The following is a 19541-nucleotide window of genomic DNA, read 5'->3' as shown; positions in this document are numbered from 1 at the left end:
TCATTAGTTTTTCTTCTTGCCAGCCACGCTGTGGAGTACTTGGACGCGTGTGATGGAGCATTGTCCTGCATGAAAATCATGTTTTTCTTGAAGGATGCAGACTTCTTCCTGTACCACTGCTTGAAGAAGGTGTCTTCCAGAAACTGGCAGTAGGACTGGGAGTTTAACTCCTTCCTCAACCCGAAAAGGCCCCACAAGCTCATCTTTGATGATACCAGCCCAAACCAGTACTCCACCTCCACCTTGCTGGCGTCTGAGTCAGACTGGAGCTCTCTGCCCTTTACCAATCCAGACACAGGCCCATCCATCTGGCCCATCAAGACTCACTGTCATTTCATCAGGCCATAAAACCTTAGAAAAATCAGTCTTGAGAATTCTTGGCCCAGTCTTGACATTTCAGCTTGTGTGTCTTGTTCAGTGGTGGTCGTCTTTCAGCCTTTCTTACCTTGGCCATGTCTCTGAGTATTGCACACCTTGTGCTTTTGGGCACTCCAGTGATGTTGCAGCTCTGAAATATGGCCAAACTGGTGGCAAGTGGCATCTTGGCAGCTGCACGCTTGAATTTTCTCAGTCCATGGGCAGTTATTTTGCGTCTTGGTTTTTCCACACGCTTCTTGCGACCCTGTTGACTTTTTTGAATGAAACGCTTGATTGTTCGATGATCACGCTTCAGAAGCTTTGCACTTTTAAGAGTGCTGCATTTCTCTGCAAGATATCTCACTATTTTTGAGCCTGTCAAGTCCTTCTTTTGACCCATTTTGCCAAAGGAAAGGAAGTTGCCTAATAATTATGCACACCTGATATAGGGTGTTGATGTCATTAGACCACACCCCTTCTCATTACAGAGATGCACATCACCTAATATGCTTAATTGGTAGTAGGCTTTCGAGCCTATACAGCTTGGAGTAAGACAACATGCATGAAGAGGATGATGTGGACAAAATACTAATTTGCCTAATAATTCTGCACTCCCTGTATTATTTTCAATTTATAATAAAATAAGTTGATAATCATTATCAAATCAAATCATCAAGCAAAAGAAGATGCATAACTTTAGTAGAATGTATATCCAAAATCATGTACAGTATTTAGTAATATGAAGAGTCTATGAGATTTGGTAAACTAAAATACCCAATGCAAATATAGACAGTTGCAATACTGATGTTAGTTGCACTACTTTCAAGGCACAATAGAGCATGTGCAGCTGGATAGAAAGGAGAGATGAGTATTGATTGATTGTGTTTGTATTGGGGCTCATGGTTCAGTCTAATCGTGTCTTATGTAGCCCGCTGTGCACATGCGCATGTAGCGATCATCAGTTAGGAGACCTCACTACGCCAGGCATTGATTTTCCTCGGATTCTGCTTTTTCCACATTATTAGAAGCCTGGGCCAGTGAGGTGCTAAAGCGGGGCTTAATGTGGGTCTTGGGGACTTGAATGAGTGGAACACAAGGCCTGAGGAACGTGAAGCGGCACAGACCCTTCAGTAATCAGACTTTTATCACAAACTGGGTGGGTTTGTATTCCAGATGGGGGGGCTTTGGCAAAACTGTGAAATGACCAGGTTGAGTCTTGCTTGGCTCGTGACAGCCAGTGTCATTTCCTCTGCCACTCTGAGCTGCTGACTACCAGAACGCAGGCCGCCCAGTTTCACCTTTATTAGCACGGCTACTTATTCTTGTCGCCGTGTCTGCGCGTAAAGCGCGGTACAGGGCTGCGGAGAGGAGGCCCGGGCTTCGCTCGGAGGATGCTGTAATTGCCTTTTCCGTCGGATCAATGACGAGCGCATCACCTCGCATCCAAATGAGGTCCTCTGACAATGATGGAGAACGTGCTGTTTTTTTTTGTTTTTTTCTCTCCTTGCAGAATACGTTCCGGGTTAACCTCGCGAAAGCGTCGCTTTGATACTTACATCACTTCATGTATTTCAATATAAGCCGACATTCGCTGTACACAGTTTCTGGCCCACTCGCAGTCCTGCGACATCCAAAGTCATTAGGATGCGGCATTGCATGCTTTTATATATTTATTTATTCGACAAAGATCGCTAATGACCTTGCGCTATGTGGTGCTGTCATCCGCAGAGTGGGATTTTGGGTCCTCTGAGAGAACAGGCTCATCACGGATCAGTCTCTGAGCTCGGGCTCGACCTCGCAACCGTCCCCAAATGCCTGGGCCTCTCCCAACAACCCAGGGTATGACTTTCGCTGCAAGAGTAATTATCAGTTTAATTGAGAAGATCAGCAATGACCCCACCGCCCCACCCACCCAGAGCTGATGGGGGTGGGGTTTGAAGAGGTAGGCAGAGGAGGGTCTCAGTCATAATTCCCGCTTTTGATGGCAGTCTCAGGCGACTCGGCAGCCGTCCTTTCGCAGCTAAGAGGACAGACACGGCCCTCTGTGGGTTTTTTGTTTTGTCGGAAGCCTGACTCATCCCCCTCACTGTTATCTGTGTATAGACTCCCAGGGGAACTTCTATAAAGCTGAAAGGAGAGGTGATTCCTGTTTTTTTTTAAAAGGATATTGCCATAATGCAGTAATAGTGTTAAATCATCTCCTAAAGCACCTGCATTGAAATGGTGAATAGGTGTAGCATTAAGGCTCCAGTAAGTACACAGGCAGGGAAAGTGAATATTATTGATTTTCTTGTTACAGTGTGTAAACATTTATAATTCATACAGCAAGCAAAAAAAAAAAACAGTTTTTTCAGAATTAAAGTTTTTATTTAGTAACTAAGATGCATGGTTCATGTATTACAGTACAAAGCAAGGGTACAACAAAAAGGAAGGTCATGCAATACAATTACATAACCATAGAGGGTTATTGGTCCAAATACAACATAGAAAACACACTAATCAAATGTAACAATGTTTCTTGAATAAGCGCAAGGAACAAAACTGTAGTCCTCAATTTACACACATCAAGTTTGCCAGTTAGAAGTCAGAACGGCTCAGAGTTTTAGTCCTTTAATCTGGCCAGCATAACCTCATAGGACACTGTCTCATTACAAGTCCATTGTAACCGAATCGGTTTGTTGTGTCGGGGACTGTGCAACTGCACACCACTCAGGATGCCCATGCTGACCCAGAGTGGGCATGCAGGCATCCGAACCGGACCATGGAACAGCATCATTTATTTCATTTACCCGGATAAGACCCCAGAGTGCACTATGGGAAGGGTGCAAGTCAGGCGGAGCGAATGTGAGGCTTTGGACAATGACTCCTGCACTCATGTGGAGTGCAGCTGGTCTAACATTGTCGCTGACCAAGTACACCCCAGCAGTATTCTCTGGTGGCAGTGCTCTCCATGAACAGGATATTTAGCCGTGCCTCACTGCAAACTAGTTAAATGATGTTGATGAGGATCACAGCCACAGTTTTGAGGCGTTAACTTGGCACCCAAATGCGCCAGATCTCAGTTCAATCCAGAATTTGAGAGATGGGCTGGAAAATCAGGTGTGATCCACAGAGGCACCATCTCACAACTTATAGAATGCCATGACCTGGTCCGGACATTCATTTATCATTCATCTCAGCTGTTCATCTTCTCTTCTCTTCTCATCTTGTCTCAAATCGATTCTACTCATCTCATCGTCCACTCTATCCATAAATACTCAGTGTATAGACTTCCTTCCCTCGTTCGTGGACTGTTTTGGCAGGCACGCCAGGTGTCGTGCCTAAGAGGGGGGAGTACTGTCATGACCTGGTCCGGAAGGAGTTTCACGGTAGTCCTGTGTAATGTCCCCTAATCGTTTTCACCTGTGTCTCATTGTATAAAGCTGCCCTGTTCGTTTCTGTTCATGGTCGGGTCTTTGTCATGTTACATGCTCACCAGTTGCCGGATGTCTTCCCTGTCCTGTTTATAACCGATTAAACCCCGGTTTTGTGACGTTGTGCGCATGCGTCCTTCTTCCTCGTCATCTTTTCTTGACATCTCCGTTCACCTGCCTCGCCATAGTTGTGACAGAACTTACAGGATCTGCTACTAGCAGCTTGGTGGCAGATACTACAGAATATCTACAGAGGTCTAGTGGAGTCTATGTCTTAAGACTCTTTATGGGGGATATTCTCAATATCATGCCGGTGGTCATAGTGCTATGACCAATCAGTGCATGACTTGGTACGTTCCATAAGTGACACTGGCTGTTGCAAGTTTGCTCAACCACGAGACACATTACAGACAACTATACTCTGGTCACACAGATGTCCTGCATATTTGTACTAATGTGTGCCATATTTCACAGATTCTGAACCAGCAGGCATTTTAAAGGTCACATAATCTAGCCGATCTCACTGAGAATTTGCATGGCGACTTGACCTTCTGCAAGATTCTGCATCAAGGTCTATTAATCCCAAGGGAAAGCTGTCTTTTTCCATTAGAAATGGTTTGCTTTGTCGAACCGGTATAATTACAGGAAGCTGGATGCCCTTTTGATAGAAATGTCTTTTAGTGGATTGTAAAACCAGACTCATTGGGGGAGGGGACTGTACACCCACTGTCATTGTGTTTCATTTTTCAGGTTTCCAAAGATGCCTGTAGTGCTCTGTTTTATAACCATCCATAGTGAGCAGGCGCCGTGGAGTTTGCCTTTGGCTGTGTAGGCCACCATGGTAAACGGCATACTGTTAAAGCCCTTTTTATCCCCGAAGGTATTTTATTCATTTATTTGCTTCTTGATGCCGAGCCTCGACTGGGACTCCGGTAGTGTTCAGCGCTTTCTCAGGTATCTACAGACAGCCTCAGGGACAGCTTCATCGTCTGCTGAGCCTCAGGGGCGCTCACTGAACTCACGCATTGCCCTTTTCCACAGGTCACATGGTGCTTCCAGGGCAGGTAGGAGAGGAGGTGCCGGCCATCACTCCCTCCTGCCACCATATCCAGTTAGAACTGTCCTCCAGTGCCAGAGGGCAGGGACAAATTACCTCTGATGACCAGGTACAACACACACATACACACAAAGTCCCACATGCCCTGCAGCCACTACGAGGATCTGGGGACACACAATCCAACAAAATAGATTTACTTTAACTCTAATACAAAGAAAAAACAATTTAAGTGTGTCATTTGTTGGCGACTTATTACACTGTGTCTGACAGTGGTAACAAGTGTAGTGTCACTTTTAATAATAATCTTGTAATAGCCCCTTGAATACATCAGAATAATCCAATTTTCGAAATAAGAAATTAATTGAGCAGAGTTAATTTATAGAGGAATGTTAGCTATAAGGTCAAATGTAAGGTTAGGGTTGAAGGGTGAACCCGGGTCTTCTGGTTCATAGGCGAGTGTGTTACCCACTAGGCTACTACCACCCCAAGGGTAGAGAATCGAGACGTTGTATTACCTTCATTAGAGCATGCACTGTACAGAAGCAGCTCAGGCCAGTTGTGACCGATGTGCGCACATGCTGAACTGAAATCATCACGCAAACATCAGCGAAGGATATGCCCCTTTAACCATGTATTCTGGTGGGGCGGTTTAATTCGCAGTTTCAAAGGCACAACAGGGACCGAAGGTGGGCAAAGCTTAATAGCATCATCTCTCGGGCCTGCGGTAATCATGGTGTTTACAGGGACCAAGCCCGCCACGGGATTGGCGACCTCCGGCGAAATCACAGGCGCACAGGGGTGCGGGCTGGCAGAGTTCACACAGCCGTCGTCACTTTGTGGGCTTTCCAGCAGAGGCCGGGGACGGTGTGCCTCACAATGCCTTCATGGCCGTCCCACTGAGCAAACACTCGGGAAAGTAATTAATTTCATGTTGTTACAACCAGCATCTGACTGTGCTTTATTTGCTGGAACAAAAAGCTTCTTTCTTTTTTTTTGCAGAGCATCTTTCCAAGTAAGGGCAAAAAAAAAATCTACTTTTTGTTTTTGCTCGTGGTCGCATTCTGTCGTTCCATCTGTGCTTCCAGTGTGATTTGTGACATTCTCAGAACTTGTTACGAGCGCTTCAGTTTGTCCCATGCTGTCGACAGTATTCCTCCCTGTTAGGTGCGATGATTTACAGTTTTAGTGCAAAACAACTGTTTTTTTTTTTTTTTTTTGACCACGTGAACATGTGCCTTGATGGCAAAAAAATAATAATAAAAAAAGGATCGGACCATCCGAGAACATGCACTCTGTACCGTAATGACAGTAGGTTTACTTTTTTAAAGCATTAAATGAATGGGGTGCATATTTAACATGTCTACCTTGTCTGATTCTTTGCATATTTAATGTCTGTTTCTGTCACCTCCCATTTAATTGGTGGGTGGAAGGCAAAGAACAAGCTGAAAAAGGACTAGACCTTTTCAGTGCTCTATAAAGACCTGTCAAAGGTTAGAAAGCAGACACATCCATTTAAAAAAATAAAAATAAATAATTTATATGTATATAGTGGCTGCAGGTTTTGGTAAATTTGTATTACCACGTCTCCCTGCCTTCTGTTACAGAATTTCAGTTGTCATTCCGGCTGTCATTCCAGTTGACAGGATTTTGCATTCGGGAGAGATTGTATCCGAGTCTCTTTGGATTCAGCGCTTGGACCGAAGCCTGCCTAATGTAGTCCTCAAACAGAATAAACATTCCCCTCAGCCGGCCCCGTTCGATTCAACGCGTGTCTTTGGGCCATGCAAATAAGCACTTGAAAAATCTTTTGACTGTTTAATTAAAACCGTTTTGGAGCCACCGGGAGCTGGAGAGGGTCTTTATTCAGTCCAAACGAGTGTGCTGTTAAAATCAAAGATGCAACAGGCATTTTGACCTATTTACTAGTCCATCTCCAAAATTTTTAATATGCTTTCATAATTCCTCATGTGATACCCCAAAGCACCCAGTGCAAACAGTGAAATGTGTCCTCTGCATTTAACCCATCCCATGAGGGAGCAGTGGGCAGTCATTAAAGGCGCCCGGGGAGCAGCGTGTGGGGACGGTGCTTTGCTCAGTGGCACCTTGGCAGCTCAGGATACAAACCGGCAACCTTCCGATTACGGGTCGGTTTCCATACCCGCTAGGCCTCTATATTGTCTGGAGGTGTAAGCATGTGAATGAATGGGGTGTGTGCCCACCTGTCCCTAATGTCCTCGGAAGGGGACAGAAATCTGTCATCTCAAATATATTATAATCTTTGCTATAGTCAATCAAATTGTGATTTACAATACTGAAGTGGCCTGTCACCCACATTCATCTTGATTGAAAGTTGAAGAATAACGTTGTTTACATGCAAAAAAATGAGCTTTTGATTGTTTTATTACAATTCGTTTTTTACCGTCACACGCCTTCAGGCAGAATGAAGGCAGCACTGTGTTCACAGCTAACTGGGCCTCGGTGCAACACCTGGAGGTACGACCCCAGTGGGGTTCCCAGAGAAACGTCTGGGCCAGACCACTGGCCTTCGGTTAGCGCAGCAGCTGGAGCTGCCGATCGGGGGGAGAGATAAAGGGGGCAGCCCCTCCCCTCCCACGCACCCTGAGACAGGTGCAGCGTTTTTTTGGGGCGGTGGGGGGGGTTTGCGGGAGAGCAACAGTTAAGCCTGCGGCAGGTGACGCCCAGTCACGCGCTGCGCTGCCGAATGCAGACGCGCCCCTGCTGCCGCTGCTGTCCCCTCTCTGTGCAGGCCGATGGGGGACAGGAGGCCATCAGCATCTGCTCCCATTACTCCTGTGTCTTTGGGTAACGGAGGGGGCACTGCCCCCTGCTCATACTGGTGGAAATACTGCTTGAGTCAACACTCTGACGGGCCACAGTTTGATGATCGTGTACGTCAAGGCGTAGTGCGGGCGGCAGATGGAAGAGAGAGAGAGAGAGAGAAAGTGCCCGTTCAGCATATCTGTTCCACTTTGGCCATCTGCTAAACAAACACAATTAAAAGCAGAACAATGACTGCACTTTCGGTCCATCACCGTGTCCAGTAGGACAGTCTGATGACGGGCACCGCCTGGCTCCGTGTGATTTGGGATTTAGATTTTTTTTTCCTGTCCTGAGGGTGTCACTGTTGCTTTGTGTGTAGCTCTGCCCACCACTGTCTTGTTGGACATCATACCAGACTAAACACATCTTTTTTGTTCAACTCGGCTAGTGGTGGCCTAGAGGGTGAGGAACCGAAGGGCTGCGGGTTCAAATCCCGAACCATCAAGGTGCCACTAAGATCAAGGTACCTTCCCTTCATACTGCTCCCCGGGCGCCATTTTGCTCACAAAATCCTGACTTATATGTTGACTTTACAAAAAATGACCACACTTTTCTGGGTAATATTCTAAAAAAAATTAAAACAAAGCATTCCATGAGCCATCATTATTAAACAAAAGATATTTCACTTTATATAATCAATATAGCATATAAGAAGGTTTTGAATTTAAATTACGGAAGCAAATGACCTTTTTTTCACAACATTCATATTCTTTGAGTTGCACCAGCTCATTTACTAAAAATTAGCCTGCTGGAGGAGCCTTTGGAGTTTAAGAGCTCTCTAATTTAGAGTGTAGAACATATTGCTCGACTTGGCATGCCGTTCCCAACAGCGCCTAACTACAGGATAATGGAAAATGTCACCTGAAGAATAAGTGGCGTTCTCATATGGCACACGGCGCACTAATGACAGCGCTCGGCAGGAATCGTATTGCAGCCGACTGCCTCTCTGCTGCCAGTGCCCTGAGACTTGAGTGTGTCTGGCCTTTCCATGACAGGTCACCCTAATGCACCGGCATTGTTCTCCGGCGCCGGGGCAGTGTGCGCCAGCGCCTCTTTTATGAGCCGAGCCGCATCCATTACCCTGCACGCGCGAGACCCTTCACCTCAGGAAACGCGCAGCCGGAGCTGATTTATCCAGCAGTTTTCATTCCCCGGCGCCCCGCTGCTTTTATGGAGCCTCGCAGCGCTCCTCGACAAGCCAATCACAGAGACGCTGTCTGTCTTTAGTCACTTAGAGCAGCATCTGCTAATTGTGCCGAGTTACATCGGTGCCAAAGGTGCTGCTGCGTTAGAAAGAGGATTAAAAAAAAAACAAAAAAAAAAACACCTCTTTCAGCTGTTAGCGTCTTTTATTATCCTTCAAATGACACTGGCTCTCATAGCATACGTGACGTACAAGATTACGTTTAACACGCGTGAAGACCACGGAGTCATCTTCTGACGAGACCTGCACACCGAAACCACCACATTTATGGATTAAAGGTTGAGGGGCTCTCACCAACAATGACTGTAAGCCATCACATCAACAACAAAAGAGACTTTAACTCTCCCTCGCTCGCTCTCTCTCTCCCCCAAAAATGCATTTATTCCACTAATGGACCTTATTGTCTGAGCCCTTGATGGATTTCACAGGGGAGGCCGGATTATCAGACCGGGTCGCAGATTTATGTGCATGTCCTCTGTACAGGTTAACACCGTCGGAGACAGGAGTCGGCAGCAGCTTATTGCTGTTTGATCATTTCTGCTGTCTTCTCCGCTGCACATTTATATCCCTGTGTCCACCGCTAAGGTTGCATTGATTTACAGCGTTGCGAAATGATGCGGTAATAAAAGCGTATGATAATAAAGCATCACGGCGCAGAGAGCGATGGGTGGGGGGGGGTGCTGGAAAGTGATGTGGAAGATGGGGAGGAAGTGGGCGGGTCTCTCGGTCTCTAAAGCAGTGTTTATGTAAATTCTCTCTCATCCCCCACAGGACCCCCCCCCCCAGTCACCTTGCTAAAGCCAAGCGAGGCAGCACCAGCCTTCGCTGCCCAGGGCTCTGGATGAGGGCTGGATTTACCGCAGGATCAGGCGGATTCCTGGGTGGCGCAGGGGGTGGCGAGGGGGAACGAGACCTGGTGCATATGCCAGATTTACAGAGAGATGGCCTGGGTTTGGTGCTGGATCCTGAAACCTCTAACAGATGGGTAATGGCGTTGCCGCCGGATGCCACGTTAGCGCTAATAGACACGTATGCAAGACAGGAGGTGTCAGGAAATGTCAGCAGCCCCTCGTGACAAGGGGCTTGCTTCTAAATCACGGAGGAGCGAACGCTCGACCATGACGCCGTGTTCCTTCTCAGCCGCTGATCATTGACAAGGGTCTAGAAAATCTAATTACATTTTGAAATTAACGTACAGCGATCATTACCCCGTGGCATTACGACCACGAGTCGGTATTTTTTTTCCTGCAGAGCCCAAGTCAAATAATGTGATATAATTGAGTTTGGCATTTAATCAAGCCCGGCGTTACCGCCTCACCATGTACAAGTCAAAGCAGGACCAGGAGTGCACGACGCCAGGCTGTGGGTGTTAACTAGCGCGAAGCGGCCGGCGGCGTTATTCGCCTTGATGCACTGAAACACGAAGTGCATGATGCTCCTTTCACCTTTTCCTCCACGTGCCGCGGCGCGACAGCAAGAGCAGGCCGCAAGCGCGCCACCCTACGAGTGTCAGGCCCACGCTACGAACCACTCTGCTGGCCTGAGAGGGGCCGGCCTCCAGGCTGTGTGGTACCTGCGGTAGACCCCCCGCACAAATGCTCGAACTGTCGGGGCAAATTACGCGTTTGACCCCAGACAAAGTCGGCCGCGCCTCCGAGCGCTCTCCCTTCCTTCCCTCCTGCTTTGTTTTTGTTCCGAGAGCAGAATGAAGACGAATGAGCGCAATGATGCACCAGGAGCGCTCCTCTCCTCCACCTTTAATACCCTTCCTGGGAGACAGGCCGCATTGTGTGCTGCAACGAATGCTGGGCACACCAGAACGGATCACGAGGCCTGAAGCCACCCCCGCGCCTTTATCTCTGGACCTCTGTCTTAATTAATATGCTATTGACGGCCTCACGTTCGAGAAACCTGCCGGGGGAATGTATTTGTGGGAATTCGGACGCCCATGCTAATAAAACCTGGAGTGCATGGATAAAAAGTGAGGGGCGCATGATATCTGCTTCGAGAACGGCGTGATATGTATCACACAGGGGAACACTTCCAACCTCCCGGGCCGCCGCGCCACCATAGCATGCAGGAAATTGCACAGGCAGGTTTTTCATTTCCTTTTTTTGCCCCCAATCTCAGCTTAGAAAAAGTATCAAAAAATAAATAAAATGAAATTAAAAAACCAAATATGGCACCCGGTGCCTCTTCTTCTATATTCAATCCATATTCTGCAGGCCCTGTTGTCAAAAGGGACCTTGGAGCATTAATCGCAATTGTAATCGCCAGCGTTTTATATACGCTTATGGATGGCGCATATTGCTATTGGGCGCGGTGGCACATATTGCTGTGGGTCCGCTTAATGATTGATTCCCGCTGGCCCTTGCTTCAGATGATTGGAAGATATGACTGGCAGGTCGGGGCTGGGCTTGACGATCATCTCATGGTGACAACAACACATGCATGGCAAGTACCACCCTGCACCTCGCCTGCTCGTGTCGAGTTACGTACAGTTTATTTTTTCTGCCTTTTCATTCTGGCCTGCACCTTCAATGCTCCTTTCCTTCACATCCCTCTCTCTTACAAAGCTTTTGGATCAGTGTGTCATCTATGGTACCTCAGGATGGTAATAGAAGGAATTAAATCGTGCAGAGTTAGGAAGTAAAAAAAAAAAAAAGATTTACACAATGGTTTCACCAAGGTCAGTCCATCACTCTTCATACCAGGCAACTATAAATACTTGTCTATCTGACCCACATTTTTCAAATTGGAATAATTTAGTGTGTCTGAAATGTGGCCCAGCATTCGTAGAAGAAGTAGGAGAGCACAAATTTTCCCATCAACTTTGGCTTTCGTTTGAAGATCAATGGGCCGCCAATTCCCCTTCGCTGTCTTGGCTCTTTTTTTTTTTCTTCTGCGACTACTTCTCCTGTTGATGGGAGTGAAATCTTAACTTCATAACCCTTCTAGGTCTTTGAGGCATTTCCTTTTTTTGGACTGACTTTCACTCTGAAGTGATGAATTGTGCGGAATGGTTTGGCTTCATGTTCCGAGATGCTCTGTACCGAGTGCATTCTGTGAGTGAGCCATAAATACTGTGAGGCAAGCTTTCTTCAAAGGAAACCTGTGGTATTGGATCTGAACCCACTGGTTGCTTGTTAATTAGTCACATATGGAGGAATCACACATTCTGTTCACTTACTCCTCCTTACGGTCAGTTTTTTTACAATTTTATTCCTCTACAATAACAGCCATGTCTGGAAGGTTCCCATTTGTCAGTCCTTAAGTTGCCCCCTCCTATGTCTCAAGAACAAGGCATGTCTCCAGATATGATACAAATGTGAACTTAAGACCAAAGGTAAACTGGGAAAATTATTTGGTGGTCAAAAGTAATGGCCACTGTGACTGACAAATGTCTACATGGTTTCAAAGATTAAAATATTTAAAATGTTGTGGTTGAAAGTCACTGTGACCAATGATAAGTTACATCTCATTCTGAATGCAATATGTAAAGAAAACATTGATGGAAATATCCTGAAATGCTGAAGTTCAATGGTCTACAGTCAAGGTTGCTGTAACTTCTTTCTTTTGAGGACTTCTTCACATTTGTTACAGAAACTGACAAGGTTCGAAAAGTCAAGGACATTGTGTTTTGCATTGTGTTTGCATTGTGAGTGTGAAACGAATACATCTCACCACAAGCTTTCATTAATTGTGCATAAAAAACCAAGCCAGAGACAAAGTGTGGGAAAGGGGCTCAGACAGGGAGTGTCAAACACTTTTCTACATAATGCACTAATCCATGGCCCATTGGTTGGGGACCAATGCTCTGAACAGGCCGGTGAAAGAAAATAAAACATATTTAATTTTATGACTTTTGCATCATCTTACACCCATATGCCTACAATATGCTTGTTTTGTAAATGATGAAGCTTCAGAGCCATGGCACGTCCCGCTGAACTCCAGCCATGCCAGTGCCTGAGTGGGTGGTTGGCAGGCATGCATGTGGAGAAAGCAAAGTGGGAAGCTGCTTGAAACCCCGATTGAGAACAGGAGAAAATCAATCAGTCCGGTGGACTGATTGACAGCCCGCCGAGCTGTTTTCTGTGGAGGTGTCAAGTGCCGCACAACTGCGATCTCTCAGACCTTCTCTCTTCCTCTTCCCTCTGCCCATTCTCTTTCTCATCCGTCAGTCAGACATCATCGTGCCGCGCTTGCCATATTTCTCTCTCGACGTCTCCCAAAACCTCTCCCATCCACCCCCCCCCCCCTTATTCCTCCTCTCTCTCTCTCTCTCTCTCTCTCTCTCTCTCTCTTTTCTCTTTCTTGCAGAGGGGCAGAGTGATGCTTTCACTTCCCGGGCACTTAAGGTTGCTGTCTGACATTCCTTTAATCTTTTTCTCTCCATAACCTTCAGAGGAAGGGAGGCAAATCCGCTGCGCTGTCTTCACCTAAATACCCTCCCTCCTCTGCTTTCAGCAGAGTCCTTGTTTACAGCCATTTGTTTTCATTAATGCCATTTCATATACATTTCATTGGCAGCAGTGGAAGGGAGCGGGGCCAGAGAAAATGGCACCGCCTCGTCAGGAGGACACTCGAAAAAGTGCCGCCGCACTGAAAGTCGAGGACAGTCGAGGTGCTCTCGAAGCGCAGCGCCTGGACACAGACTGTACACAAAAGGCAGCTTTCTGGGTAACGTGCTGCCGCCGAGTGCATGAGAGCCGAGGCAAGCGGCGAACACGAGAGCCTCTTAAAACTGTGACGCCGTGGAGTGCATCCGTTGTCTGGGGACGTGTGCACTTCATTGCCCCGCTGAGACTGACCTCGACAAAACAAAGCAACTTTTTTAAAAATATACTTTTACTTTTGATATCATGTAATGTTAAAAATGTGCTTTAAAACAAAAGGTTTTATTTTTACCTCATTTTAAGGGTGAAATAAACCGATGCATTTTAGATCAGTGTCATGGGGCAGGCCCATGGAAACCAATCAGAAACAACCATCTTGGAGCATACATATTACATCCTTGTCAGGATGGCTTGTTGAAATTTCAGGAAATAAAGAGTTTGTTCTGCTCTCGCATAGTGGACCCACTGCATATGTAGGCATCAATCTCCAAGGACACCTGAAATAAAACAATACACATATTATTAAAAAAATTCAGAAACATTCATAGGCCTTCACCTTCGGTTGGTCACCGATCCTGAAACAATCAAAATTTTTTCATGTCACAATGATCAATGTCAAAAAGAAGGAGGGAAGATGAGGCCGTGTGGTAAATGAATTGTTTATCAATAGCATAATTCTTTGGTGATATTAATTGCTGGGAAGCTTCTGAGGTCCCTGACCAACACCAATATTTCAAGCATTTTGGTTAATGCCTATTTTTCATTGTACACAATTGAACTTTTTGTTCCTGCTCCAAAGCTCTCTTGAACATCTTTCAGAAGGACAATGACACTAAGCACACAGCCTTGCTATCAAAGGAGTGTCTTCAGGACAACTCTGTGAATGCCCTTGAGTGCCAGAACCCAGACTTGAATCTGATTGAGAATCTCTGGAGAGATCTTAAAATGGCTGTGGACCGATGCTTTCCCATCAACCTCATGGAGCTTGAGAGGTGTTGCAAAGAGGAATGGGCCAAACTGGCCAAGGATATGTGTTATTGTAGCAATTACAGTTTAAAAAATTTTCATTGCTGCCAAAGGTGCATCGACAAAAGTATTGAGCAAAGGCTGAGAATACTTCCATGTCTCAGTTTTTTTGTATTTACTAGTTGTTCTTCCCTGTTGTCAGTATTGTGTGCAGAATTCTGAGGACAAGTTCAATTTTGGAATAAGGCTGTAACATAAGAAAATGTGGAAAAAGTGATACACTGTGAATACTTTCTGGTTGTCTGTGGGCATCTCAGATTTGAAGACAGAGAAGCAAATGATGCTATAATAGCTGTTCTTTTATGTTAGAGCTCCTGCTGTGAGTGGATCTGCAGCACACAGCCTCCTCAAGGTCAATTCACAGGTTTTCTGTCGGAGTGAGTTTGGTCCGGAGCCACTTTCAGGACATTGATCAGCCTTTTTAGGAGCAATTGCTTGGTTAACTCTTCCTGCATTCACAGTTTTGCTTCGTTAGTTCTGCTTAGGGTCTGGTGGACCAAAAGCTTTACAAGAATCTCTAAATGAGCTGAGCCAACAATCGATTTAAAAACCGAAAAAGCTCAGATGTACTCTTCATTTCAATAACAAGCTATGCAAAACACATAGCTTTAACTTTTTACCCTGTAAGAGCCATGCTATTGTCAGGCACAATGACCTTTTTTCATAGAAGCAGTCAATTATGTACTATGGGACATTGGTGCATTGGTGTCTCTATGGAGAATATATTTTGTTCTGCATCTATTAGTGAGAGTCCGTGTATCTCTTTCTCACTTTTGTTGCAGTCATGTTGTAGCTTCCTCCATTCCGTTCTACACGCATCACATCGTTTCTTCAGGATCCTTAATACATTCAGTGCTGCACACCCCTATACTTGGGTAAACAACATCTTTCATTGCGCTTATTTACTGCTACCATGGGTTCCCACTGTGGACTGGACTGGAGTGGAACTGGCATATTCCTGTTCGTTATGGCTATCGGACACGTCCAATATTTCATCTTCTCAACTGGATTCCAGCTGGAATCGTATTGCCATCTTGATGGATATTTAGGGACAGAAATACTGTCCTGCAAATGTATTTATGAGGTCTCCCCCACCATCCCAATACTGTAACCGATTGTTTAGAATTTGATCAAATAAAATGGTAATGCCTCCCACGCTACAGATGGTGAACTGTGCGGTAGACAGGGTGACTGTGAAGCTCTCAGTTCTTAAAAAAAAAAAAAAACTCACATGAGCAGAAGTTTAGGCAGGAGGGTGGTCACATGACTGGGCTTTGGAAAAACACACCTACACTCACAAAGAAAGTACAGAGTGAACCTTCTTACCTACGGTTAGCTGCCTTACTTATTTATTATCTGAGCAGCAGGTTATGTAATATAAATGTGAAGGAGTTTACAGTGTGCACTCAGCTCAAAAGAGCTTTTTTTTTGCCAAGGCCAGTGAGTCTCAGATAAAAAAAAAAAGAAAATTTAAATTAATTAAAAAGTAATTAAAAATGTGTTTTATATGGAATATAAATTCAAACAAACATGAAGTATGTAATTAGGGTTAAGTGTCCTGCATGCTTTAAATCCTGCTCTTAAAAAATAGTTTTGCACCAGAATGCATGAATATATTCATTAGGCCTTGCATGTGAAGAAAAGCAGCCATGTAGCATGACTAGTTTTAGGAATGAAAGCCAACGCGTTTGATCTCGAGCGCATTCGGATCACAAGACCCAGATGCTTTTGGGCAGACTGCGTATAAAATTGACACAGTCTTGGATGTTCTTGCAGACCGTGGGAACACACACAAGGACTGAAATATGCAAAGAGCTGCCAACGGCTGCAGTATCTTCCTGCAGCTAGTTTAACTCTGGGTAACATTCTGGATTCCTGGACACTCAGGATTTTGCGTGCTGTAATGATGCTCTTCACAGTTTGCTCTGTGCTGCTCATCTAAGGCCACAATTCATCGCCCCTTACACACACATATTCACTCACACACTCGTACATTTGGACAATTGGTTTGAAACCACAATGCTCCCATGGTGACAAAAAAATCTGTAGGGTCCAAAATTGCTAGTCTTGTTTGCGTGCTAGAAGCCTAGTTGTTACAACCACAATGTCACAGGTTCAGGTCCCGCTTACTATCATTAAGTTGCCCCAGGGCTTATAAATGACCATGGATGAGAGTATCTGTGAAGTGTAATGCCATGTACCACAGACCCCCCAAAAAAAGAGTTTACTGATGTTATGTAGGGCGCTTCAATAAAAGCAAAAGTTTGACAAAAGCCTTTAAGTCCGCAGAAACTTTTTCAACAAACCAAAGCGCACAACCCCCTCTCCAACCAGCAGCCAAAGAGCAAGAGGGGCCGATCGTTCTCACTGAGGCACCAATTAAACATGAACTCAGGACAATGCAAAGATGCTGGTAAAAGGGAATGTCAGCGTACTCTCACTCTTGCAGCTCTACCGTCCAAATGTCTGCAGGAGCAGAAATTATTAGTTATCCAAGCAACTTTATAAATGATGGTGCATGAATTTTGTACAGCATTGCATTGCCATGGTTACTATGCCACATGCTTGACCTGTTCCAGGATGGGTCAAGTTCAGGGGCATCAAAAGAGCGGTCAGAAAGAAGTTATTCATTTCCTGATGGACCAAATGCAGATGTGGTTTAAAGTACCAGACGGAAGTGTGTGCTGCTAACTCACAGCTTTGCACGATCTATTCTTAGTCCTGATCTGTATTCTTCAGCTGTGGAAGCTCCAAGGCATTACACACGCAGTTCCAAATTAGGGTAAAATGTATTGTAGGGCACCGATCAACACACCCGGCTGGGATGCTTCCATCCAGCGCTCCTCTCTAGTGCCGGTGCAGTTATTCTCTCTGATGCCAAGCATACATTCCTCCTATTCCCCTACTATTAATTATTTTAGTAGAAAGCCCTCCAGGATTCATCCACTGAGCTCTTCACCACAACATAGTCCTTCAGTTGTCAGATGAAGCTGTTAACCAAGAGTGTCTTTGATGCCATGCGAGACTGAAAGCTTTTGTCAGGAACTCCATAGAGCTACACAATGAAACATGGTACTGGGTCCGAGACGTGGAATTTTGATGATGGCCCCTGAAGTTGATTGCTCAGGACTGCCAGTTATTATGGAGACTGTCCTCATAGCTTAAATGGCATAGAACTACTACTTTGAGGTTCAATATGACATGACTGTGAACAACATTCATGCTTGGCTTCTCCCGTCAGGGGGTCGCCACAGCGGATCAACCGGTCACAAAGATTTGGCAAAAGTTGTATGCTGGATGCCCTTCCTCATGCTACACTCTCCATTTAGCTGCACTTGGGACCAGAATCAAGACACGCACACCAACATGAGTCCCAAGTGGCTGGGTTATATAAATATATTTAATTTATTATAGTGTTTTTCCTCTATCTTATGCCAGAAAGATTCAAACAGGTTTGTCAGCTTCAAGGTTATTCGGAGTCCTTTGAAACAATGCAACAGTATTTTAATAGGCTACTTTATGAAGCCAGCAGCATGTCATTACTTTGTAGTGGGAAAGTGAAGACCCATCTTTGAGACTCATTTCGTAGGTTTTATGCTTTCTGTTTTTGCAAGGTTGAGCAAACCGCTTGGGTGAGAAACAATTGAGGTTTGTGCACAGGGAAATATCTTGTCATTGAGTCAACATTTCTGGATGATAAGCGCAGAGAAGACATATTGACTCAAAAACATTGTGTACTCTGGCTGGCTGGCTTCTGCACACAGTAAGCCTTGGTGGTAATTATAACGAAATGACTCCCTAGCAGGCCGGTAAAAGAGAAAGTAACAGGGGTCCAGAGGAAAGATGGATGCGCAACAAAAGCGCAGATTTTTTTAAAATTCATTCATTGTTTGTCACAAATTGTTCTTAGCAGGCATGCAGTTGTTAAAAAATATACTGACTGATGTCTCTTTAAACACTGAAATAAATGGTAAATCGTATTATATTCTACCATTAGCCAGATCAGATTACAAGCATGTAGTATAATGTCTTTTTCAACGGCAGAGAGAAATTATGCATACATCGTTTTAAAAAAGGAATGGATCACCATTATGACACCTTAAAGTAATGTGTTATGATCATTCAGCCCAATCTGAATGATTTGTAAAAATAATTTGTTTGGAATAACATTAGAAATAGAGGCCAGGCCCCTTTCCCAAGTGTCAGGTTTGCATCTTTGTTAAGCAGCTTAATTGGACAGTGAGAATATACTTGCCAATAAAGCTCAATTCTGATTCCAATTACAGGTGTAATAACCACTGATGGAAATGTGATCTAACTTTTATACTGATTAAGTCTTAAGGGGCGGGGCCATGCTTAGGATGAACACAAAATGGTTAATAGTATCACAGTAGTAGTGTCACAATTCTTTTGATACATTTTTACACACATGTATAAGGTGTTTAGAAAAACATCAGTGATTTTCTTTTACATGGATATTAATGAGTAATGAGTGGTATAATCACAATATTATACACAAGGTTGCTGGCATTAGTACACTGTGGTCGAATCAAGCATCAGCAGAAGTGTATAAGATTTTAGGATTCTGAAAGTACATGGTTTTAAGCAGAATTTTTTTTAAATGTCACAGAAAACTTTTTAAATTCACCATAATCAGTTTAAACCTGCAAGTCATCATCCTCGTCCCATGCTGTTGCCTCCTTACTACCTGGAGACGGAGCACTTTGTGTTTGGCAGCTTCTCTGTGTCTCCATGGGTGGGGCTGATGCTATTATCACCCGGTGGAAGATGTGCAGCATACAGCCATTTTCACACTTTCAACTACTGAGCATGTGCATGCTTTTGATGACTGACAGGGTTTGATGAAACATGGTGCTTTTTTTCATGTTTGTCAGAAAAACAGCAGACATTGCTGGCAGCCTGAAAACACTCAGCAAATCAAAACATCTTTTTGCTATCTGCCATATTCTTGAATTAAATTACAAAAAAAAGGTGAAAAAGCTGAAATTTCTGCTTAATAAGAGAAA

The sequence above is a fragment of the Denticeps clupeoides genome, chromosome 17, assembly GCF_900700375.1.
Source record: "Denticeps clupeoides chromosome 17, fDenClu1.1, whole genome shotgun sequence".
Taxonomy (NCBI): Eukaryota; Metazoa; Chordata; class Actinopteri; order Clupeiformes; family Denticipitidae; genus Denticeps; species Denticeps clupeoides.
The sequence above is the reverse complement of the archived record's forward strand: the minus strand, read 5'-3'. Positions refer to the sequence as shown.